This window comes from Pseudoliparis swirei, chromosome 21 (genome assembly GCF_029220125.1).
Source record: "Pseudoliparis swirei isolate HS2019 ecotype Mariana Trench chromosome 21, NWPU_hadal_v1, whole genome shotgun sequence".
Classification (NCBI taxonomy): domain Eukaryota; kingdom Metazoa; phylum Chordata; class Actinopteri; order Perciformes; family Liparidae; genus Pseudoliparis; species Pseudoliparis swirei.
Window position 1 is genome coordinate 13,342,534 of NC_079408.1, and position 24,865 is coordinate 13,367,398.

Below are 24,865 nucleotides of genomic sequence, written 5' to 3' on the forward strand. Positions count from 1 at the left end.
ATGGCATCACGTGATGGACCCTGATATTATTATTCCCCTCCCACTTTGATTTGAGAAACAAATTAGATTTGTCTGCAGTCTTATGAACGTAGTCTATAAGTGCTTACACACACACACACACACACACAGAGCAGTGTGGTGGGAGTGGGCAGGAAGATGGAGTGCCAGACCACTACTGAGGTCATGAGAGTTAGAACTCTGTGGGGTCAAAGGTCAGGTCAGAAAGTCAGGCACGTGCCATAAGCAGGTTTCCTAGCAACCAGGCAAGCCAGACAGAGGTTAAGTATACAAATGCGCACTGGAAGATATCAAGAAATCAGTCAAACACACACACACACACACACACAGAATGCTCCAGACAGTTGTGGGATTTTCCTTCTCGGTCTAATTTAGTGCGATTGTGTAATTTGGTGTTTTCCACCTACTGATTACGTTGCAATCCGTCCTCTAATTAGCTCAACAACAACATCACCCGCTGTACTTCCCTTCAGCAACACAACAACACTGTTTTAAACAGCGTATCTGGCTGTCACATTTCCCTTGAACATTTTCCCAAAACAAGCGTGCCTTTATTTAATTTATTTTCTTTTTCTCTTGAGAACCGAGCTTTGCATTCGTCTAATTTCTGAAGAGTTGCTCCTTTCCAGACTCAGTTCCTGTGACGTTGTCTTTGGAGTTTCTTACTCGACTTGTGCGTACCTGTCCTGTGTGTGATGGAAAGCCCTCTGCCTGACAGGCCACGTCCATCTCTTTGCCTTTGTGTCATGTCTGTGTGCATTAGTCTCAAGACGTCGGCCATGAATAAGGACGCTGCCACAGCGCTCATGAAGAACACTATAACTCAGAGTAATGGCTGTCATGAACCCAAGTGAGCTGAGGCCTTATTAGGGCACATAAATCACAAGGTGCCGGGCTACTCTTGCCTATATTTACGACCTACTCATATCCCATATTTAAATGACATACGTCCCAGCAAAGAAATGTACTTTTCTTTTGTTATACTTCGTCATGGATACGAAATGTTGTACAGAATTTTATCCCAAAGGCTCTTATAATTACAAATGACAGATAAAAGACCTGTGAAAGTTGTTTATCTTTTTCTCCAATTCAAATGTGCAATTTCTCTGATTTTTTAAATCTTTTTTTGTTATGAAAGAACTGGCACATGGTATCCCTAAAAGTACGTGTTTCTTTGTTATTTAAAGAGAAAGTTACCACATGAAGTACATAGCAAGTGGACGACTTTGATGTGGGCTCACAGGTTTGAGGTCACCGTGATTTATATAAGCCCTAGTTTCATTCCTGCCCTGTTTATGACACACACACACACACACACACACATAAGGACGTGTCCCTTTTGAGGTCAGGGTTGCAGACATCAAAGCCGAGCAGACAGCCGAGCCAGCAGCTACTTTCAGACGTGCTTGAGTCATTTATTTGAATGCAAAGCTCTCCCAGGCAACCTCGCCGTACCACAACCCACGATTCCAGTCCCACAGCAGGGGCCCACGTCAGGTGATGGAGAATGGAGATGGATATCGCACGCACATGTTATTCCAGTTTTAGAGATACAATGTGTTAAACAACAACAACAACATATCTCGAATGAGCCGGTTTGAAGTTGTAGAGGAGACGCTCTCCTCCTGCTGTGCATTCACTTTTCATACGAGGCCCGACGCAGTCATTCTAAATGTGAGATTGAGCGATGGAAAAGGTGTAACGGATGAAGTCGGAGGGGAAAACCAAGACGCTACGACAACGGGGGGGAGACCAAAGAGACGGAGCAGAGTGGAGAAGAGACAGAGGGATAAAAAGAGAGATGAGAGCATATGGATGGGGGAGGAAGAGCGAGAACTAATTAAAGAAACGTGAGTTTTAGTTGGGTGCTGATTCCACGAGCGGTAATGGTCCCAGGTGTGTGAGATGAGGGGAAACGGAGGAGAAGAGGAAACAAGGCCCCCCGAACACCATATGTTCTCTATCGCTCCCTCATTCTCTCCCTCTTTCTCTCCCTTTCATTTCAAGCTTTGCGCTCGCTCCCTGAGACGAGCTGAACTCGAGTCACTTTCTTTCTCCGTGTGCGTCTTTCTCCCCGTTGGGTCGGCCACTGCAGGTTACGGTGGCGTGGAGGAGTGGGCGTGGCGTGGAGGAGTGGGCGTGGCGTTGGAGACGCAATGATTATGTGTGTTTGCGTTTCAAAACGGCTCGATGGCTTCCCCGCGGCGCCCTCTGTTTACGGTGGATTCCTACTTGCTGCTCTCTCCGTATGGATTTCAGTGTTTCTCCCGACGTTGTTCAGCCGTGTTCACCCTGCGTGTTGTTTGAGCACGGCGTCCTCTGGTCCTCCGTGAGGTTTGATCGCAAAAGGTTTTGATTAGAGTTCTCCTGCAGGTTCGGTCACCGGTCCTGTGGATATCCGTCCAGCTCAAGTCTATTTATCATGATTTCATTGGCTGACCACGGAACAGGAACAGACCACGAGTTTAAAATGACATGTCATCTAAAAATAGCGGCTAAACTCACTCACCCTGTCCTCAATCAGCCCCACTCGGGCCGGATGACCCCTCCCCCACCCCCCTCACCCACCCTCATTACGGATCTCTCCGCCCCGTCATGAAATGCAAGCTCTGCTCCCACTGTACATTCCACTGCGAGGACAGAACTCCCCTGTAGATTAGAGAGTGTGTGTGTGTGTGGGGGGGGGGGGGGGTATTGTTTTCTGCCAAACAAAGGCAGTTAGCAAACAGCAGAGGAGCCGTTCCCAACTGGTGGTTAGGCTGAGCAGCTGGGGGCCCGGAGGGAAGCTGCTGCTGCCGTGTCACCAGGTTGGAGTGCCCCAAGGCTCCGTCCCGGGGCCCCTCTTTGGTCTCTCTCTTTTTTTCGGATTCTCTCTGTTCCGATTGTGTGCACGTGTGCGTCTGTATGTGTGCCTTTTGTGTGGGCCCTCAGGCTGTTGTCAGGCAGATCACGGGAGCTGTTGTGAGTTAGCCCGGCTGTCTGTGTCTACCTTCATGCCTCTGTTCCCTAAAGAATGAGAAAGAGGGGAAGGAGGGAGATCGGGGATAGGAAGAGGGGGCTACAACAGAGAGATGGAGCAAACTCGTTCCTCGACATGCACAAAACGTTTCCGCAGGGGGAACTGCAAGCCCAGCAAGATTCACAGACTTTCAACTTCTGAAAACGAGACTCCTCCTCCTCCTCCTCCTCCTCCTCCTCCTCCTCTCCTAGGCCCTGGAGTGGTTTAGGCGGTAATCTGTGGAGGAATTCCAAAAGGCAGGAATCCAGGGATTATCCAAAGAGGAAAATTGTAGATGATGGAATATGTAAAGGTTTACCTGAAATGATTGCTTGGGTTTCAGGTTTTGAGGTTTAAATTTGTGACAGTGTGACCAATTTCAGTGAGTGTGTATGGCGATAAAATTAAATGAACACGCCGCACACACATCTCTGCAACCACACATCTACACTATCAGAGGTGATTAAATGCGTAAATACATATTTTATTTCACTGTAATTTTTTTCATCTTTGGGTTTTGCACCATCAAGGGATATGTCATTGTTTCAAATATTTCTGAACATTGTTGACAGTTAATAATAATCAACAGCTGTATCACAAATAACCTTTATTTGCAGCCCTCATTAAATCAAACTAAGACCAAAAAAAATTATATTCAAACTCATTCGTTCTATCTGTTATTCCCAGACTCCCGCTGGACTTGACGTGACCCCCCCCCTCGTATATGGCACTGAAAAACCTGGTGGTGTTCTCTGTGGCTACAAATAGACGTAGTTTGGCAGCGGCAGGGAATTTCAAATGTGTTTACGCTATCTGTGTATGGCCGTGTTATTTTTCAAACAACAGCCTTCATCGTTGGGGCTTAGCTCCCGCTGTCCTACTTAACTGCTCCATAAACTGGCTTTAGCCTTCATTATGGAGACGCTTGATATTGCGCCTCCTTACATCATGCTGGTATCTTGTTTGTGTTTTGTCTGTTTTTTGTTTGCTGTCCCAATTTCCGTGTGTGTGTGTGTGTGTGTGCGCTCTGGTATGTCTGAGGATGTAATGTGAGTGTGTGTCTCGTGTGCTGGCCGTGAAGTACATTGGGTTCTGATGACATCAGATACGGATAGGAATTGCCGTAGCGCTCTTGGTCCGCTACGCGGCCGACAGCTCGTGGACGTCCCTCTGTCGAGGGAAGGTTTTTATGACCCTGTTTACAACGAGAAGACCGTAAAGGAACGGTCGCCTAATGCAGCCGCCGGACCTCACTGATGCTCTCGTGGTTGAATGGGAGCCAAATCCCAGCAGCCATTGCACCGACAATCTTACGGAAAAGCTCTCACTGAAGAGTGGAGGCTGTATTTGCAACAGAATCCAAGGCCATGAGTTTGTAATTCAATTTCTCAACAACCTCTAATGGGCTTTAACGTGCGTGCGTTGAACATGCACGCCTGTACACGCAGGAATGCAACACACTAGAAGTGGCTGCTTGTTAGACTCGGACTTGAGCAACGCGCCGCTCCCTCCAGCGTGTATCTGTTAGTGGATTCATTCGGCTGGAGCTCATGGGGATGAGCGCAAGGTAGCCGGCCGGATCCCCGCTCTCCCCATTAGTGGCATGTCGAAGTGTCCTTGAGCAAGACACTGAACCCCCGGGTGCTTCGCTGCAGCCCACTGCTCATGAATAACTAAGGATGGGTCACATGCAGAGACGAGGACATTTATTTGATTGTCTTTCTTCATATCTGTGGTATGCTCGCTTTTCAGGTACAGGAACTATCTGGCCCCCCCGGTTACAGTCGGTCCACACCCAGAGTGAGCTGAGCAGTGGCAGGTAAGAGGAACAGGCTTGTCTTTGCGTGTGTGTGTGTGTGTGCGTGTGTGTGTGCGTGTGCGTGTGTGTGTGTGTGTGTGTGTGTGTGTGTGTGTGTGTGTGTGTGTGTGACCGTAGTTCTACCCTAATAGATTATCGATGCACTGCTGGGTTGGTTGGCTACAGCAGACGGTGGAAATGGGCATGGACTCCCCGGAGGAAACGAGATATCCCCAACACACACACACACACACACATACAGTAGATACAAACACAGGCCCGGTGTTACTTCATAGGAATACATGTTTTTAAAAGCTCTTCTACGCGAGACTTTCAAGCACATTTTGCACACTCGCACACTTCCGTGCAATTAGACACACCACACACCTGCTGGGTCTTTAGAGGAAGCCGAGCGCCACTCTGCCTGTATCTGGAGATGAAAGGAGGAGGAGAGGGAGTGCAGGAGGGAGAGGAGGAGGGATTAGAGGAGAGGAGGAAGAGGAGGCGGAAAGAGAGAGAGGGAGAGGACAAAGAAATAGAGCAGATAATGAGGAAGGGGAGGAGCAGATATGAAGAGTGATAGCCAACTCTGCAAGCTCCCACCTCTTCTCCCTCTCTCCTCTGTGAACAGATGGGTGGAGGTATCAGATTGTGATGAAAGACAATATTGGGGAAAAGGGGTCCGAAAGACACATGCATGCATGTACACACCAACACACACGCACACACACACACACACACACGTTCACTCCACCAGACACACACAATATGGTGCATCCCTTGTTGTTGACTCTTTCTTCACTATCATATTTACATATGCTGTGATCACGTTGTGTGTGTGTGTGTGTACAGTGATCATGAAGTAGTCAGTCTGGTTACACAATCTACACACGCACAGCGCACACAATCCACATTGACACCCAGTGCTGTCCTGCAGAAGGAGAGAAGGAAGGAGGGAGTGGCTCCAAGTAGAGATGATGAATCAGATGAACAGTGAGAAGAAAGAGAGAAGACAGGATGAAGAGAAAGGTGGAGGAGAGGGAGCGAGCGAGTCCTGTGGGTCTTGGCTTGCAGAGAGGGAGGAGGGCAAATAGAGGCATGATGTGGAATCCAAATGTCTCGGAGTCGGTGGGTTCACGAATCCAGCGCACATCTCAACATCCACTCCGTCCTGTGAACTTGTAAACACGGTACACTCACTGCACCTGTGGATGACGAAGGGAACATCCCAAATGTTTTTTACGGTTCATGAATATAAACAAACATACATCCATGAATGTAAATCACGCAATGTACAGTTGTGTAGGAAATGAATCGAGTGGGGCGTTTTAGTGGGACAACGCCAAGCTCTAAATGCAGCTTGTAAAAGCTCAACTGCAGTTTTTAATCCAATTAAATCTTTTGTTGAATGGAGATTCCTTAAATGTGGCAGCAGAATTTCTTAGAAATTGGAAAACATACGAAGTTGGCTGTGTCCTGTATGGATTCTAAAGCACTTGTAGTGTGGCATAAAAAACCTTTTTCATATGTAAACGTTGCATTCAGAAAACTGTCATCTTTGTCTAAATATGTGCTAATATCTCCCTGTTGTAGTTGTGTGTGTGTGTGTGTGTGTGTGTGTGTGTGTGTGTGTGTGTGTGTGTGTGTGTGTGTGTGTGTGTGTGTGTGTGTGTGTGTGTGTGTGTGTGTGTGTGTGTGTGTGTGTGTGTGTGTGTGTGTGTGTGTGTGTGTGTGTGTGTGTGTGTGTGTGTGTGTCTAGTCTGTATAGTGTCAGTTCTCTTGCCGGTCGTGGTAGTTTTCTGGCTCCATTATCCCCTCTCCAGAATCTCGCTGTACCTACTTCCAGCTGTCCAGTGAATATCATGCAAACTTTTAAAATGATGCAAATGAGGTGTTTTCTATCATCAGTTGGAAGTGACTAAATATAAGCTTCGTGAACATCAAAACTGGGCTTAAAAAGAGTCTTTTTGGTAATGGGCTTTCTTAGAAGTGATATCTTAGTCTGTCAGGACCTCTTTTAATTTGGCCGCAATAGAACTGAACTATGAAGACGTTCTATTAAAGCAATACGTTGACATTTAGGGAAGCAGCGTGTACGCTGAGGGTTGTATCAGAAGGTCGATAACTCTCTCACACATGTGCGGTAGACTTAAGGCTGTACAAGCAGCAGCTGGTTGTCTCGGCTCAGCATGAAGACCGCGATGAGAGGCCTGTGGTCACTTTGACTTTGGGAGGAAACCAGTGGAGACGTTAGGAGACGCATCACCCCATGACAACCACAGCCTGTCCTTTTTACACATCTCCTCGGACTTAGGCCAAGGAAGCAAAATGTTAAACTATTCAATTCAATTCAGTTTATGTTGTATAGCCCAATATCACAAATTACAAATTTGCCTCGGAGGGCTTTACAATTTGTACACATACGACATCCCTGACCTTTGACCTCAGATCGGAGCAGGAAAAACTCCCAAAAAATAGAACTGGGGAAATAAAGGGAAGGAACCTTCAGGAGAGCAACAGAGGAGGATCCCTCTCCAGGATGGACAGATGAATAGACGTCATGTGACCAGAATGAAGCATTAGAGTTAAAACACATTCAACTAGAATGGGCACTCGGTAGAGCGCATACCTTCGCATATCACAACATTGGGCATTGGATTATGAACATTTTGGCATTAGTTGCATGCCAATTGGATATAAATTGACCGCACTATGGCAAAAAGAAGATGTTGACCTTTTCATGACCTTGACCATGACCTTTGACCCGATCGATCCCAAAATCTAATCAAATGGTCCCCGGATAATAATCAATCATCCCACCAAATTTCATGCAATTCAAGAAGATGTTTACCTTTTTCATGACCTTGACCTTGATCTTTGACCCGATCGATCCCAAAATCTAATCAAATGGTCCCCGGATAATAACCAATCATCCCACCAAATTTCATGCGATTCGGTTTAATACTTTTTTACTTAAGCGAATAACACGCATACAAATAAATAAATGGGCACTCGATTTTAGCGCATATCTTCTATCACAAGATTGATTGGGCATTGAATTATGAACATTTTGGCATAGTGCATGCCCAATTGACAAAAATTAATGCTATGTTAAAAAAAGTTACCTTTCCATGACTTTGACGACCTGATTGATCTCCCAAAAAAATTAATAATCCAATAATAATAATAACCAATCATCCCAATCAAATTTCATCATTTTCAACATTTTCAAGACTTGTTCATGACCTTGATCGATCCCAAAATCTAATCAAAATCTATCCACTGGGTCCCGGATAATAAACAATCATCCCACAGTTCAATACTTTTTGAAAATACACGGCGATCAAAACATAACCTTCCGCATTTTCAATGCGAAGGTAATGAGTCTGACAGAGCGTATGAATAGTTGGTAGTCGGCATGGACCACGATCCAGACCTCCGTGATCCATCAGGCAGACGGAGGAGAGGAGGAGTGGGCGGGGCCTCAGCAGGGCCATGGCATTGTTACCTTCGCATTGAAAATGCGGAAGGTTATGTTTTGATCGCCGTGTATTTATTTATTTATTTGTATGCGTGTTATAAAAAAAGTTTTAAACCGAATCGCATGAAATTTGGTGGGATGATTGGTTATTATCCGGGGACCATTTGATCGATCGGGTCAAAGGTCAAGGTCAAGAAAAGTTCAACATCTTCTTGGATCGCATGAAATTTGGTGGGATGATTGGTTATTATCCGGGGACCATTTGATTAGATTTTGGGATCAATCGGGTCAAAGGTCAAGGTCAAGGTCATGGATAGGTCAACATCTTCTTTTTACCATAGTGCGGTCAATTTTTAGCCAATTGGCAACTAATGCCAAAATGTTCATAATTCAATGCCCAATCTTGTGATATGCGAAGGTATGCGCTCTACCGAGTGCCCATTCTAGTTGGTAGTAGGCATATTCCACGATTCCTTGTTAGGACAAATGTTTTGGGTGGCCCGAGGCGTTCTCAGGTCTTTGCAATGTGTCGCATGGCGCCGTGCGTGAAGCGACCCCATTGGCTGAGCCAATTTCGTGCGGGAATAAAAACTGCGTTACACTCTTAACATTCTATTGTCGTGTAGAAATCCCCCTAAAAATAACTGCGTCGACGTCTTTGAGCGTCGCCACTCGCCCTCTGACTGCTCCAGATGGATCCATCCCTCTTTTCCGCTCAACTCTCTCTCTCTCTCTCTCTCGAGTAACACTTGTTGTGTGGAATCAACAGCAGAAGGGAAATATAAGAGAATATGATACTTGATGATGAGAGAGAGGAGATGGGGGGGGGGGGGGCTAAACCAGTGTTAATTGAACACAGCTGTACCTCGTTAAACATTAATTGGCAATTAATCAGCTCCCTCCCCTCTCCATGAATACATCTTGAATATATCTTTTAAAAGAAAAAGAGAGAGAGTGAGTGTGGAATAAAGTAAATTATTCACAGTAGCACAAGGAAGGCCTGTTCTCGCTCAGCCTCCCTCTCTCTCTCCTTTTTCTCTCCTCCTCCATCTTCTCACTCTTTCTCTCCCTCTCTGTGCGCCATTCAGCTCATTAATCTAGTTTTCTGCCTTTATCTCCGCTTCCTTCCCCTCATCCACCGGTAGCTCATCCACAGAGAGAGAGAGAGAGAGAGAGAGAGAGAGAGAGAGAGAGAGTTAAGGAGAGATGTCACAACAAGGAGGAAGTGCCAGTATGGAGGTGGGAGGAGAGGCCCTGGTGCTCCTCCATACAGGCAACAGTGCAACGGGTGCATCCATTCCATACCCTGTCTGTCCTGCAGATCCGTTCTGCCCAGTGCGGCTGGCTCTTATATAACAGTGCTGATTACAGCATAAAGAGTGACCTGCAGTGCGCCCTCCGACACGTTTTGTCTTCCGCCCCTTCGTCCCCTCTTCCTCTTCCCCCCCGAAATCTCAGCTTCTTCCATTTCGCTCAATTAAGCGCCCCCCTTAAACGCGTTGTCTCCTTTTCATTGTCGATCGCCGCGTCCGCTCCCTTCGCACTCTTTATCGTCGGGCCACTTTGGCTCCATCCCCAAAACATCCCCAGCTCTTGCTCTCCGCTTCGACTTCTTTCCTTCCCACTCGTCCTCGCTATCAGTCGCCATCCATCTGCCCTATTGCATGTGGGCCAGGTGCCAAATCTGAAAGGCGATAAATCAATCCAGCGAGAGAATGATGTAACTCCTCGTCATCCATATCGACTGGCCTTCTCTCTTCCCGCCCTCCGTCCCCGGGTGGTTTCCTCCTCGGCTCGCCGTGTTTTACTCGCTCTCATTTCACCAGATACATCTTTACAACCTTATTGACGGCCCTCGGGGGCCCTGCGAGGAAAAAAGGAACGCCATCGAGGATGTGCACGAAGCGGGAAGGCGTACGCCATTTTGGAGACTTAAATTAGAAAGTGAAATAACGAATACTTGTTAACTATTAATATGTCAGTTCTTAAGAACCGCAGACAATTCCTGATTGGAAACATTTAAAAAGTACTGCTTTAGAAACTTGCAACCTTCATTCTATCTCTCCAGTATAAAGGAGGATTAATGTCTTCAATGACAGAATAACGGTTGCATGTTTCTTGGTAGAAGCCTAAAATCAATACTTACATTTAACATTTTAACAAGTTGTTCTCTTTATTTAAACAACATTCTTCTGCCACCTCTCCTACTTTGAACGTGCAGCAAGAAGTGTCTGTGCCGTTGATGACACCACCATCTGGTTCACCCCTCTAGGATGATGATGTTTATTTCTCGGGGTGTTTACATGTTTTGGACCAAAACAAGTGGAGAATAAGTTTGATCATTGAGTAGGTACACACCAGCTGGAAGCTAATGACTCGCAGCATTCAATATAAATACAGCTTCCACAAGAGGTGGACTCAAGCTTCATGCAGAGTTCAAAAACCGTGTGACTCAACCAGCATGAGGTCAAAGGGTCAGGAGAATCCTGTGATAACTTCTCGTCCCTGTTGAAGGGGCTTCTCTTGAAAGTGCTTTAGGAAACAAAGTGCAGGAGCTGGAATGAAATGAAGCTCCTTTGCCCAACAACCGGCTCAAAGTTACCTTCTTCATTCCAGTCATGCGGCCGAGAGCTGTGGCTCCTTCATGGAGGGGGAGGGGCCAGTCTTTAGGAGTCACTGAGTGCAGTTCCACTTCCTATATTTCCTCCAGCCTATGCGCTGGTCAGAGAGTGCAGCGTTTCCATGCTGTATTTTCCATATCGTCTCTCTCTCTCTCTCTCTCTCTCTCTCTCTCTCTCTCTCTCTCTCTCGCTTTGCTTTCTCACTGTACTTTTTCTCTCCGCTCTGGAATTCCATCTTACTGCACGTGGAGATATAGAACGCGTCTCCTAAGGAAGGAAAGGAAGCATGAAGCATGCATGTTTTGTGTGTGTGTGTGTGTGTGTGTGTGTGTGTGAACATGAGATATAGAACGCGTCTCCTAAGGAAGGAAAGGAAGCATGAAGCATGCATGTTGCGTGTGTGTGTGTGTGTGTGAACATGAGATATAGAACACGTCTCCTAAGGAAGGAAAGGAAGCGTGAAGCATGCATGATGCGTGTGTGTGTGTGTGTGTGTGAACATGAGATATAGAACACGTCTCCTAAGGAAGGAAAGGAAGCATGAGGCATGCATGTTGCGTGTGTGTGTGTGTGTGTGTGTGAACATGAGATATAGAACGCGTCTCCTAAGGAAGGAAAGGAAGCATGAGGCATGCATGTTGTGTGTGTGACTGTAACGTGCCAACAAGTGGACACTACCTGTCTCACTGCCCCAGCCTGAGAGCTTATTCGTACACACTATAGTAGACTTGTGAATAGTTTCTATGAAGTAATGTGCAATGCCTTTTATTTGCTCAACAAACAGACCAAAAAGTCCATCATGCACAGCAAAAAGGACTGACTTTCATTTTCTTCAAGAACAACGATGGCAAGTGGTCAAATCCCGATCCAAACGATCCTGGAGACACTTCCAGTGAACACGAACGGCGTCCTGACCCGACGCTCCCCGCCCGGTCCTGCAGTGGCGGTACGTTTGTCCTCTGCGTTGAGGCACTTTTGGTTTCACATCCAAATGAAGTGCTTTCGATGATCCGTCCGGCCGTCTGGCTCCCCGCCCGGTCCGTCGTGATTGATGTACGATCGTCGACTGAACTTTGCAAACGAGCCCCGAGTTGTAACGCGATGGAATGTACACAAAACTCGGTTTACAGAGAGGAAATAGCAGTAAATCATCTGATCTAATCAATCTCATTAGAAGCGGTCGATGTCGTAAATCCAATCAAAACACGACACGCGTGCTGACAGACGTCAGTAAATACAGTTTCCACGTCTTCCAGTGGTCATGCCCGTCCCCGGAAGCCATTGTGGTGTCAGCCACATGGTATGACGTGTGTCACGCTCACGCCTCATCGCTGCATGGCGTCACACATCTGTTGGTCCGGAGATGTGTGCAGTGAATTCACATCTGGGCGGCAACACACACTGCGCAGCTGTACAAGCCCCGATCGAAGGCTGTCTGCATCTGTATGGATTTGTTTTTGTTTGTTGTTGTTTTCTGTCATCGGCGTTTGTACCGTGGGTCACGTGACGTCCCCGTCAGGCTCACATCGCCCGGATGAAGGAGAGGGAATCGAGGTACAGAGCGAACACAGAGGAACACAGAGGCTCCTTCTGCTCCCTGATCCCATCTGTCTTACACACAGAGGTAGGGAGGGGAAGGATGGAGAGAGAGGGAGGGAGGGAGGCGAGAGGGAGGGGTGGTAGACGAATGAGAACGAGGCCAGATCAAGCTGAGGGAGGGGGGAGGCTGGGCGGAGAGGGGGGAGGTGCTGTTTAGAGAAAGGCAGGGAGTGAGAAGAAGAAGAAAAAAAATCAGAGGGAGGCAGGCTGGGGGGTTGGGCTCGGAGCCGCTGCATGTGTGTGTGTGTGTGTGAGAGGGAGAGAGAAAGCAGCGAGCGAGTGTGTGTCGCGTACGTCTATGTGTGTGTGTGTGTGCACGTGTGTGCGCTCGCTCTGTTCCTTTCCTTTCTTTGTTTGACTACTGAGTGGGGAGAAGGGGAAAAAAAGAAGAAGCTAGACACAATATAGAGGGATAGAGAGGCTGAGGGATACAAACACAGCCAGCGGAGGAAAATAAGAGGATCTATTTATTTATTTTCCTTCAGAGGGGGAGAGGAGAAGAGGAAGATAGACAAAGGATTTCTATTCCGGTCTGTTTTTTTCCCTTTCTATTTGTTCCCCCTCGCAGGCCGTAGAGTAAGAAAACAAACGTATAGCAACAAAAACAACAACAGCGCTGCATGCTTTTGACAACGGTGTCATATTCAAGAGCAGTGTGTGTTTTCTGTGTGTGTGTTGAGGAGGAGGAGGTGGGGGGAGGTGGGGGGAGGCAGCCCGTGCAATTTAAAGGGAAAATACAAGGCGCACACACACAAAGCTGGGAGCGCAGGCAGGCAAGGCAGCAGGAAAAAGGCAGCAGGAAAGAGGAAAGGTAGTGGGAATCTGCTGAGCTGGCTGCCGCTCCAACCGACAGACGTCTTTTGGGATTTTACTCCACGAGCCGACCCGGCGACTCCCTCTCAGCCCGACCCGAGCCCGGCCACGGTAAGACCAGCTCCCAGCTGTTTTCACCGCGATACCGCTCTGCAGACAAAAGCAGGAGAAAGTTGCTGTGTGTGTGTGTGTGTGTGTGTGTGTGTGTGTGTGTGTGCAGATGGAGAGGAGCTAAGCTAAAGGCTGAAGCTAAGGCTAAAAGGCGTGCGGAATGCAGCACAAAGGGAGCTTGTGTGCTCCAGCTGGGGCTGTGTGTGTGTGTTTGTGTGTGTGTGTGTGTGTGTTTGTGATTGTGTGTGTGTGTGTGTCTTTGTGGATGGTGCTTGAATGTTTATGTCACGGGTCGTCCCAAACTTTTGCATGTGAGGGGTGCCCCAATACAGACGAGCACCGGCCACAGTGTCTTTTTTGGGGGGGTAAAAAAAGGAAGAAGGCTGCAGGTAGAGAGAGAGAGAGAGAGAGAGAGTCGCTCACGATGTCTGCTGGAGTTTTACGGGGAAAGCAAATGTTGAATGAAATGAAGGCGCTTGTCATTCACTGGTAAACAAAAGGAGACGGAGCCTCGAAGGTCCCGACGTGTCGGTTTGAAAACCAGCGGCTCGTGTCGGAGACATTTAAATACCCCGGCGGCTCCGCAGCCGGCTGGCTCAGCGGCGCCCAAAGCCAAACACTAAAGTAGTTCGTTTTCACTCCTCTGTCTCTTTGTCTCCCTTTTTTTGTCACCCCTATTTCACTCATTCGCCCCGCGCTGCCGTGCATGCAGGGTGCCGTGTTCCATCTTTACTCCGCGGTCGTTGCTGATGCTAGTTTTCACAAAAGGTCTCTTTCCTGTCTTTCCTCTCCTCGTCTCCTTCTTCCTCTACTTTTTCACGATCCCTCCTTTATATCTCTCCATTGGGAAATAGAGAGGTGGCTGTCTTGAAAATGGGTCATGTGACTTTGCTACCTAAGCATTAATCAGTGACTGCCTGTCACTTCTACACACACACACACACACACACACACACACACACAGGCAGATGGCGTCTCCCATTAGCTTCTTACTCATACAAACACACACAGTTCAGTACTACACAGTGTGTGTTGTTGTGGTCTGGGGGCTTTTCACCTTGTTCATATCAGTTGTCTGGTGTGTGTGTGTGTGTGTGTGTGTGTGTGTGTGTGTGTGTGTGTGTGTGTGTGTGTGTGTGTGTGTGTGTGTGTGTGTGTGTGTGTGTGTGTGTGTGTGTGTGTGTGTGTGTGTGTGTGTGTGTGTGTGTGTGTGTGTGTGTGTGTGTGTGATAGGAGCCGGCGGTGCGTGTGTGCTCCTCCCTGTGCGAGGGTGTGAGAAACACAACACTTGTGCCGGCATCTGCCTGAAGCTTATATTGGTGTGTGTGTGTGTGTGTGTCAGTCAGTCCCTTGATCCTCCCCCCCCTCCCCCATCCAGTCTTTAAACCAATACAAATATTCCGAGAATAAAAGCCCCACTACAAAGACACCTCACGCATGCTACTGTAAACTGATCTCCGCCACACACACGCACACACACACGTGAGCTCCCGGCACGCACATGCACACTTCCACACACAAGGCGAGAATCACTCTTACTATTCCATTCGCCGCCCTTGATGTTCCACCCCCCAGCCCCCCGGGGAATTCTCCTCCTTTCTCTCCTTTCATTAGTTCATTACCAGCATAAGTAGAGCACGCTATCCTCCCTGACGTGCTTCTCTCCTTTTTTTCCTGTCCTTCCACCACTTCCAGCCCAACTAGGATCATCCAATGGGGAGCCGGGGTCCCCTGCTGCGCTCACTACCTGACATGACCTTGTGCTGTACACAGGAGGCAGCCAGCGCTAACGCTGCAACGCTAATCTGTTTATACTGGGCAGCTGGCTCCCGTCCTCCGACAGGGATGTGATCATTTCATTATGGCACGGCAGAATGTTGCTTTTTGATGGTTATTTTTGTAATTTAAGTAATGTATTGTGTTAGATTAGATTAGATTCAACTTTATTGTCATTACACATGTACATGTACAGAGCAACAAAATGCATTTTCCAGAAGTGCAACAGAAAGTATCATCATAAATACATGATATACAGGTTATAAATAATGCGGAGATATAAATATATATTTCTGGGGTTGCTAAACTAGTGCAAAGTAATGTATTGTATACAATGTGCTGTACAGTTAAATACACAGACACAAAAACATAATCTGATAAATGAAGATATTAACTGGCTGAACGTAATTTAGTGGGTATTATTATATTACAGGAGGGATAATCATAAAATGAGCAGTTGTATTGTAAGTTGAAGAAACTAAACTCACTATAATAAGAAGGTGTTTATCATGCCAAGCATTTGATACACAGTGGTGAATACGTACATCATTTTTAAATAAATAACTTATGTGTAATAGTTTTTAATAAATGCAGGAAGCTTTTCCCGATGAAGAGTGGTTTCTCTCATCTCAAAGGTTTCTCCCTAAAGTAAATGTTCTTTGCTTCTTCCTAAAAAACGGACACGGTAGTAAACAAAACAGTAAACTTTAAAAAATGAAGAAGAGATGTCGCGTAAAACAAAAGAAGTGTGCTTCTAGTAAGACAGGAAGTGGCCCACGATAATAGCATCTATACTGCGGCGAGACGGATTCCATTACTTTCCATTATTTTTGCGTAGTCATTAATCGGGGGAGGGGGCGACCCGGCCCAGCTGTGCGTGGACGTGTGTGTGTGTTGCAGATGCGGATAGAAGATGTGGATTTGTGATAGCGGTGGATTCCGGAGCCGAGTGTGTGTGGCAACGAGCCGCGAGGACGGCGCCCGCACACCCCGCCGCCGTCTGTCACCCACCACGCTCCTGTGCTCCTCTGCAGATGTGCCCGAACACACACACACACACACACACAGAGAGAGGAGGTGATGGGGGGGGGGGGGGGGGGTTGTGATTGAATCTGTGTGCGCCGCTCTCCTTTCTACCCCTCCTCAACCCTCGGGGCAGGCCCCCCCCACCCCCCTCCCCTTGGCTGGGGGGGGGGGGGTTGTGCATTCATTGGAATGGAGGCTGAGATGGCAGGGGTGGGGGGGGATGATTGAGTATGCTGCCTGCAACAACAAAAAAAGGGAAACAGAAAGAAGAGGGGGAGGGGCGGGCTGCCTTGTGTTTAAAACAAGAGGGAGAGGGAGGGGAGGCGGGGGGGGGGGGGGGGGGAGACTGGCGCCGTGGCCGGGCTGTGTCTGTGTAGACGGGCTTGAGCTGAGCTAATAACAGCTTGTGTTCCAGGATTAGCTTCAGACACATCCATGGAGATACAATATATACATATATATATATATATATGTATGTATATATATGTATGTATACGTCGTGACTTTGCTCACAACAATTAGGAATATCTGCTCATAGATCTTAGCGTGTTTTTCGAGGTGTCTCGCATCTTTTGACGGTAATGATGCCGTCCCCCGACCTCACGCACACTCCAACATGTCATCCCTACACACCACTTCCTCTGCAGCGTCACGCTCGCAGGACTTGATCCAGATATGTTAAAGATATCATAAAGTTACTACTTTCAAATATTGGAGGTTGTGTGTAGGGAGCAGCTGGCCATGATGCAATGTGCTGTATGAAGTACTGTGTGCACGTTGGTGCAGTCGTACATATATATATTATACATGTATAATCATACATATTTGCCATCATTTGTGCCAGTTCCTTTAAGATCCAGACTCTGTTACTTAGCACACACACACACACGCAGAGTAGTACTGTACATATTCTGCTCTCTAGGCTTTAACTGCGACGACACAGGTTTTGTATTCAGAGGTTTGTTGAGGCGCAGCAGGATGAGGCTTAGGTGGTTAACTCTATTATGCGGGGTCAAAGGACTTGAGACGATTAGCTTTGGCCTTGGAGCTAATGTCCTCCGCGTGTAGGTATAGCCGCGTGTAATTATCCGAAAGCAAGACAAAGGAAGCGATGGAGACGTGACGAAGGACGGAGACAGAGAGGCTGCAGGTCAGATCCCCGTGGCGGGCCACAGGGCGACGGGATCGTCCATGTGTTACTCTAACATCCACTGCACTTATTTTAAAAGAAGACGCTCGACGTTAAACATTAAACACCGCGATCTCCCCGCATCCAAAGCAATGGTGGAGAACACCGGCAGCAAATAAATAAAAGTATCAATAATCTGTCTGCTTCATGGAGAGATTACGAGTTGAATACTTTTGGGGGGGAATAGCAGTGGGAGAGGAAACACTGGAGCCACAGCTCCTCAACGGATCCACTGGGCACTTTAGCAATATGCCAACAAGCCAGAGACAGACCGCGGAGACGTTTGAATTATTCACAATTTAATATACATAAGTCACATGATGCACTTTACCTGACCCCATTTTTAAAAAGTTTGCCTGGATGTGAGCTTCTGTCGGAGAGAGAGGAAAGGAAAGGAGATGAAGAGATATCTGAGAGATCGGGAGAGAAATGTCCATGCTGAGACATTTTGAATTCACACACACACATACATACATACATACACACACACATACACACACGTACACACACGTACGCCATTGCCAGAGGTGGAGGATGCTGAGTGTGCACATGGCGTCTCTGTGTGATGGAGACGAGCTGCGGTTTGTTGATTTAAGGTAATGGCTTCCAGTTGTCTCAGTCGGGAGAGGGACGCGTCGCCACTACTGGGGATTGGCTGAGTGAAGACAAAATCTATAACACACACACACACACACACACACACCTGAACACATAACGCGTGTGTGACTGTTCGGTGGGTTTCTCGCGTTGGCCTCGGTCACAAGGGGCTCGGGACCGACTGAACCCGGTGTGTGTGTGTGTGTGTGTGTGTGTGTGTGTGTGTGTGTGTGTGTGTGTGTGTGTGTGTGTGTGTGCGTGTGCGTGTGCGTGTCTGCACGAGTCGCCGGGGCTGCTGTGTGTCGCGTCTCTTGCGTAACGCGTGTGAAGGTTTGCAGGATCATTACCGCGTGAGGACGCACAGTTCTTTAGAGCTCGTGGTTCGAGGGGAGGGAAAGAGCAGAAGGGGGGGCGGGGGTCAAACACTAGAAAGATTGTTGAGTTATTGCGTGTGACTTTTTCACTCGTGTTTGATTCCCATAAACACACACACACACATGATGTGTGCAGGCCCTGTGTAGTTCCTGCACTCTGTCGTTGTGTGAGGCGCTTTGAAGCTTTCTGCTCTCCTTTTCATTTCTCTTTGTTTGTTTATCTGAGAATTTTCTCATGAAGTAACGTGGCCCCGCCTCGCTTGGCATCAAAGTGTGTGTGTGTGTGTGTTTGTGCGTGCGATCCTTGTGAATGAACAGGTGAGTCTGTTGTCAGGGAGCTGGTATGTGGTCACAGCTGTCTCTCTGGTTCTCCTCGCCTCGTGGGGATCCTGTTGATTTACTCCGGGGCGCTACACACGAGGAAGTGAAATGTGTTCCGATTCTGATGTTGTGATAAGTCAACAAGTAATGATTATTATGACTTGTTTTGTCTCATCAAATGCGTGTCGAACAAATTGGCAGCTCACACAATCTGCCGCAGCCAAGCCGCACGAGTTAAACTCACGTGACTCCATCGGTCGGGTGAGGACACACCTGCTGGACCCCGCCGCGCCCTCTGGACGCTCTTCTGCTCTTACTGGTTCTACTACTCAACACGTCGCCTCGTTTATTCTCTCCTGTTCCCGTCCTGCGTGTCACATGGCCTGTCTCTTTAACTACGCTCCACGCTGAACCCTGACCCCTCTCTCCGTTGTGCAACGATCACGTTGCTTTGTTTGTGTGTGTGCGCACGTGTGTCCCGAGTCGCGAGTCACAGCTGAGCCGCACACGAGATCACTTATTCGGTAAGATCCCCGTCGACTCTTTTCTAAAATTGCGACTCTTCATCATCATTTTCCGTCCGCCTTTTGCAGATTCTTTCACGTGTACGCGGGTCAGTCGGGCGTGTGGGAGTAGCAGGTGTGCAGTCGGTGTGTGTGTGTATAAAACAGAGTGTGAGGAATCAAAGCTGCATCGGCCTCGCAGCGTTTCAGAGGATATCCATGTCTCTGCATGAGTGTGTCTGGAGGGCAGCGGGGGCACTGTGTGTGTGTGTGTGTGTGTGTGTGTGTGTGTGTGTGTGTGTGTGTGTGTGTGTGTGTGTGTGTGTGTGTGTGTGTGTGTGTGTGTGTGTGTGTGTGTGTGTGTGTGTGTGTGTGTGTGTGTGTGTGTGTGTGTGTGTGCGTGCGTGGTAACATGATCTGTCTCGAGGAGTTGAGCCCTCCAGCCCTCCGCTGTCTGTCGGCACTCTGCCTCTCCTTCCCTCTCTCTTCCCCTTTTCCTGTCCCCCTTTCTTCCTCCCAAGCATAAACTTGTAAATCTGTGTCACTCAAAACCTTCAGATACAGCTGTTCCAAAGCTCAACTCTTTTTGCATATTTCTATCTCTCAACCACACACACACACACACACACATGGACACCAGTGGCAGCTGGTGAATTTTTTTTGGGGGGGGGGCGCAGTTGGGCGACGCGGTTTAAATAGCACTCAACAATGAGAAGAAAAGAGGTTTTGAGTAGAATATTGTAAAAAACAAAGCTTTATTTAAAGAACACACCGTGCTCAACACTGTCCAATAACAACTATCAACACACTGTAACTTTGGGCATGAGAGGTTCAGAGCAGCTTTAAGGAACATTGGGCTGGGTTTCAGAGGTTTACAAAATAAAAGAGTTTCACCCTCAGATGAAAGAGGTTCAGAGCAGAATAGAGTCAGAAAGAGATCACATGTTACATTGGGTGACAGAGCAGACCCACTACTGGAAAGAAAAGTAGCCTCCTCTCTTTAAAGTTGGCAAACTTCTCCATAACTCTCTGGTTAAAGTCAATCATATCTGTGACAAGCCTGTTTCCATTATTCTGGAGGGAATGTGTCTGTTTTTCAGAACTTCTTTGTTGTGTTTTCGATGCCAGTTCGGTCTCCTGCTGCTCTGCTCTGCTCTGCAAACAGGGTTAGCTTCATGCTGTTAGCGAGTTAGCTCCATGCATTCATGCTTTACACTTGTCTGCAGCTTTTTAGATCCCTCCCCCCGTTGTAGTCCAGAGAGTTTCAGTCCCAGGACTTTGGAACAACAGACAGGGGAAACTAAACAGCGCATTACTCACTGAGCACCAGCTAACAGCTCCGTTAGCAACCTGCTCGCGTAGCTCCGTGGAGCTCTCTGGGCTGAGGGAACGATACCGGTCTCTGATTGGCCGAATAGTCCAGTCACGTGAAATAAGAAACGATGTCATTGGCCAGGGCGCACATTTTTGTGCCCCAAGATTCACGTTTCATCCGCCAATGTTCTCATTGCCGAAACGACCGTGAAATGTTTGCTCGCTGCCGCACACACGTTGGGCCGGCGCCCCGAAAATGGGGAGGGGCTTCTCTCCGTGAGGATGAGTGGCGATATATTATTTATGTCTCATTTAACTTAAGTGGTTGTTGACAGGCTGACGGTCTCCCACACACATTTAGCGCGTCAACACGTTATATTTACTATTTAAATGATTTGGTATATAATGTTTTTTGACAGGATATATTATTTTTTTTTCTTCTTTTTTTTTCCATCTCAAAATGTTAAGAGGGGCGGCGCCCTAGCGCCCTCTATGGACGCACCGCCACTGATGGACACTCACTGTAATCCGATGGCTTTGATTGCAAAGATCAGCGAGGGGAGAAGTAGGTGGCTGTTTGTGGGGACCAGTGGAGGTGATGTAATTGATTTTCTCCGCGTCCTTTGTTTGACCAGTGTCAGATGTCCCTCTGGAAGCCGTCTCCACGGCACTGACTACAGAGGTTATGGCGTACGTAGCCTGCGCTGAGCGGGGCGGAAGGTTACGAGACGCACAGCACCGACGTTTGAATTCACAGTGCGAGTACTCGACCTCTTCTCTGCCCGACGACGTTATCGTCTCCCTTCCGCCTCCGGAACCCAAAAAGGACTATGACCCCCCATTAGATTCTTGAGGCATCAAAAAAGTGGCGTTTGAACTCAGCGTTGATCACAGGCCAACATGTGTCGGTGCTTTTCATAAATCAGAGCATCGCTGGGGCTCTAATGAGTGTTACAGCCCAAACTGGAGTCCTCTACCCTCCATCACACACACACACACACACAGTGCAAGATATTCTCTGAGTCTCTTCTCATACAGTCAGAACCATCGGACGAGTCCAATCCGGCGGGAGCTTCACACACAGGCCCGTGGTGCGTGGGCCATATGGCGGCTGTCCTAGCCTCCATATGGTGCTCTTTTTTTTAATCATTTATCGTGACGACTTATTTTTACTTTGTGATCATTGAATCCCGAAACTTCAAAAACGCATTCCCTCCTGAAAAGACGAAGCGCACGCTCTACTCACCGTCACCACCGGGCCACACTTATTTACGGCTCCTCCGTTTGGCCAATAAAGATGTTTATCGCAGAGCCGGGCTTATGGTCGCCTTACCGGAGGCACACGGTGGCGGAGAAAGCCGAGAGGAGGGGGCAGGCGCCCAACATTGCACATCATAAATAAAATGTCAGAAACACTGGCGCATGCTCGCCAGTGCTCAGGGTGGCGTGAAATCTGCTCCCACCCCCTCCTTTCTTATCTCCCCTCCCTATCACGCTCGCTTGCTCTTTGTGCGTGTGGCTGTGTGTGTGTGCGTGTGTGTGTGTGTGCAGGGTAATTGAGGTGTGTGACCTTGCTGTAGGCCTGGCAGATGTGAAGGGAGGGTAGGAAGAAAGCAGGGGATGAGATGAATGTGGGGAGGAGGGGGCTGCAGTCATGGACGGATGGAGGACTGTGCTGTTGTGTGTTGGCAGACTGATCGCCCGCCTGCGTGCATATAGATGTATGCTAATGTTTGACATTCTGTAGTGAAAAGGAATACAACCGGTGCTGTGTGTGAGTGGAGGCACATTCTTCTGCTGTACGGTCCTGTGTGTGTGTGTGTGTGTGTGTGCGTGATGACATAGATAATCTATACGCTCCGTTGTGTGCATCTGAATATGTTTCCCATTTTAAATAGAAGCACATAGCGTTTCTAAACGCAGCCCCGTCTGCATCGTACGTGTTGTAGACAGCATGGAGAGGACGGGTCGCCTTCAGGTGACACCTGTTCCCTTCCTGGGGTTAAGACGACCGCTCCGACCACACGGAGGACGTCTGTCGTCGATGTGGATGAACGTGGTTCTGAAGCACAGAAGAGGAGGAGGAGGAAGACGTTTATTTTTTTCCTACCAGTTTCCACGAAGATTTTTCCCCCCAGTAATTTTAGTCATGGGACAATTTTGAAGGAACTGAAAGGTCGTTGTCTGCGTTTCCATAGCGACCTGGAGACTGGGGGTGGGGGGGGGGGCTGCTGGTGGTCTCAGAGGTAAACACACTCCGCTGCCTTCAGGGTACCGGCCCGTTTCATCTCATTGCACCGGCGTTAAGTCTTCACTGGTGAATAACATGCGGAGGGGCAAATGAAACCAAGAACATCTGTCTCCACGGCAACTCATCTGTTGAGGGTTTGATGGTTATTTATTTGCGCTCTACAACAATCAGAAAATCACTTTTTCATCCGTCTCTTCTCCCGCTCGCCTTTTCAGTTTGCTCTCACGATCTCTCTCTCTTCCTCTCTCTCTCTCTCTCGTCGCTCTTTTTTTGCCTAAATTGGTCCTAAACCAATACTCAAGTACGTCCTTGTTTTATGAATGAAGTGATCCAATGAGTTAAAGCTTTGGCGCTGTGTGTGTGTGTAGGTGTGTGTGTGTGTGTGTGTGTGTGTGTGTGTGTGTGTGTGTGTGTGTGTGTGTGTGTGTGTGTGTGTGTGTGTGTGTGTGTGTGTGTGTGTGTGTGTGTGTGTGTGTGTGTGTGTGTGTGTGTGTGTGTGTGTGTGTGTGACCAATTTTTTAACCTGGTCCCTGCAGTCAAAATGCAATAAGTTCCTCTTCTTCATGGAGAATGTAACAGGAATTTAACGAGGGGGGGGGGGTTAAAAGATGCGACTGAGCCTCAAAAGTTCTCCAGGTAGGACGCTTCCAGAGCTGAGGGACTCCAGAAGCCCCGCCCCTTCCTTGAGTGTCTTCAGGTCGTGTGAACCACCTTCCTCGGGATCTGCCTGTGCCTGATCTCATCCCCTTGAATTTGTTAAAATACTCACAGCTGCGCTTTGCAGCAGGTTGACAGTAATGACGTCCTAGAAACGATGAGTCGGCGTTACGTGCGTCTCTTTTAACATGAAAAGACACGTTTTATTTCACCGCCAGACTCAGCCTGCCATAAGAACCGCGTGGAAGCGGAGCGGTGAGCTCTCACACTCCTCCCCCACCACCACCCTCCTCTTCCTCTCCTCCCTCTGTCTCTCTAAGCCCTCCCCCCCTCCCCCCTTGCTCTCTGCACAGTAGCACAGTGCGTCTGTGTCATGTCACTGGGTTCTGTCGTCCCGAAGTAACCCACCAACCCCCACCCTCCCATACCAGTGCAATCTCTCTCTCTTTCTTTCTCTGTCCTTGTGTGGCTCACACTGTCATCCGCAATCTCTTCATCTTCCTTCGCTCCACCTCGCCACAGCCTGCTTTCTCCTTAAAGAGTCTCCCTCTCTTGCCTGTCCGTGTCGTTCTCTCTTTCTCTATACGTATTGTGTGTCAATCATTGAATATCTCCCCCTGTCTCTCTCTCTCCCTCCCTCTCTCTCTCTCTCCCCATCATGCAACACAAACACACATCATTGCTCGTGGCTCCCTCCCCGTCCCTCTCCTCTCTCGTGAGGCGTACACAAGCATAAAACTGTATTGGTGCATACATTAATAGATCCATGCTCCTAGGCTGGCTGCTGCATGCATAATCTATCTGCTCATACAGAACGTGAACAGTGCACTTATGGAGCTGTGTGCATGTGTGTGTGTGTGTGTGTGTGTGTGTGTGTGTGTGTGTGTGTGTTTGAGGCCTGAGGCTCCTCCCTCCAGAGAGAGAGACAGACAGGTGTGGACCAGATTGAGTTCCGCCTCATTTCCTCTGCCCTTTGCAGCTGGTCAAGGACACACAAACACACACACTCTCACACACAAAGGCATGTCTTGGACACATGGTTATGCACCCATGCACACACACACACACACACACACTTTTCGAATAGAAGGACATGCATACTGCACACACCTCAAATACAGACACAATGCAAGATGTAAAAGGATCAAATGCTAAATTTGTACAAGTGTGTGTGTGTGTGTGAGAATTCCAAGGGAAGAGGATTACAGGAATGATTGCAACATGATTGGCAGAGTATTGCCATGGCGACGCTGAAAGGTTTGCGAATGGTGGAAATCCGTCCTCATTATAAAGTTGTTTAAATCCCTCCCACTGCATGTTATATTCATACTGTATCTAAAACACACACACACACACACACACACACAACCTACTCTCACTGTTGCAATATTTAAAGCTGTCTTTGGTTATTTATATTT

At 48.0% G+C, this 24,865-nt stretch overlaps 1 protein-coding gene across 1 annotated transcript in view; it reads left to right on the forward strand.

Moving 5' to 3' along the window:
- kdm6ba (lysine (K)-specific demethylase 6B, a) overlaps positions 1-24,865 on the forward strand; it is a 112,940-nt gene that overhangs the window by 40,225 nt on the left and 47,850 nt on the right. Inside the window, exon 4 of the mRNA XM_056442989.1 lies at positions 4,769-4,835. The gene's annotated coding sequence lies outside the window, so the exon portion shown is untranslated. The remainder of the gene's footprint in view (positions 1-4,768; positions 4,836-24,865) is intronic.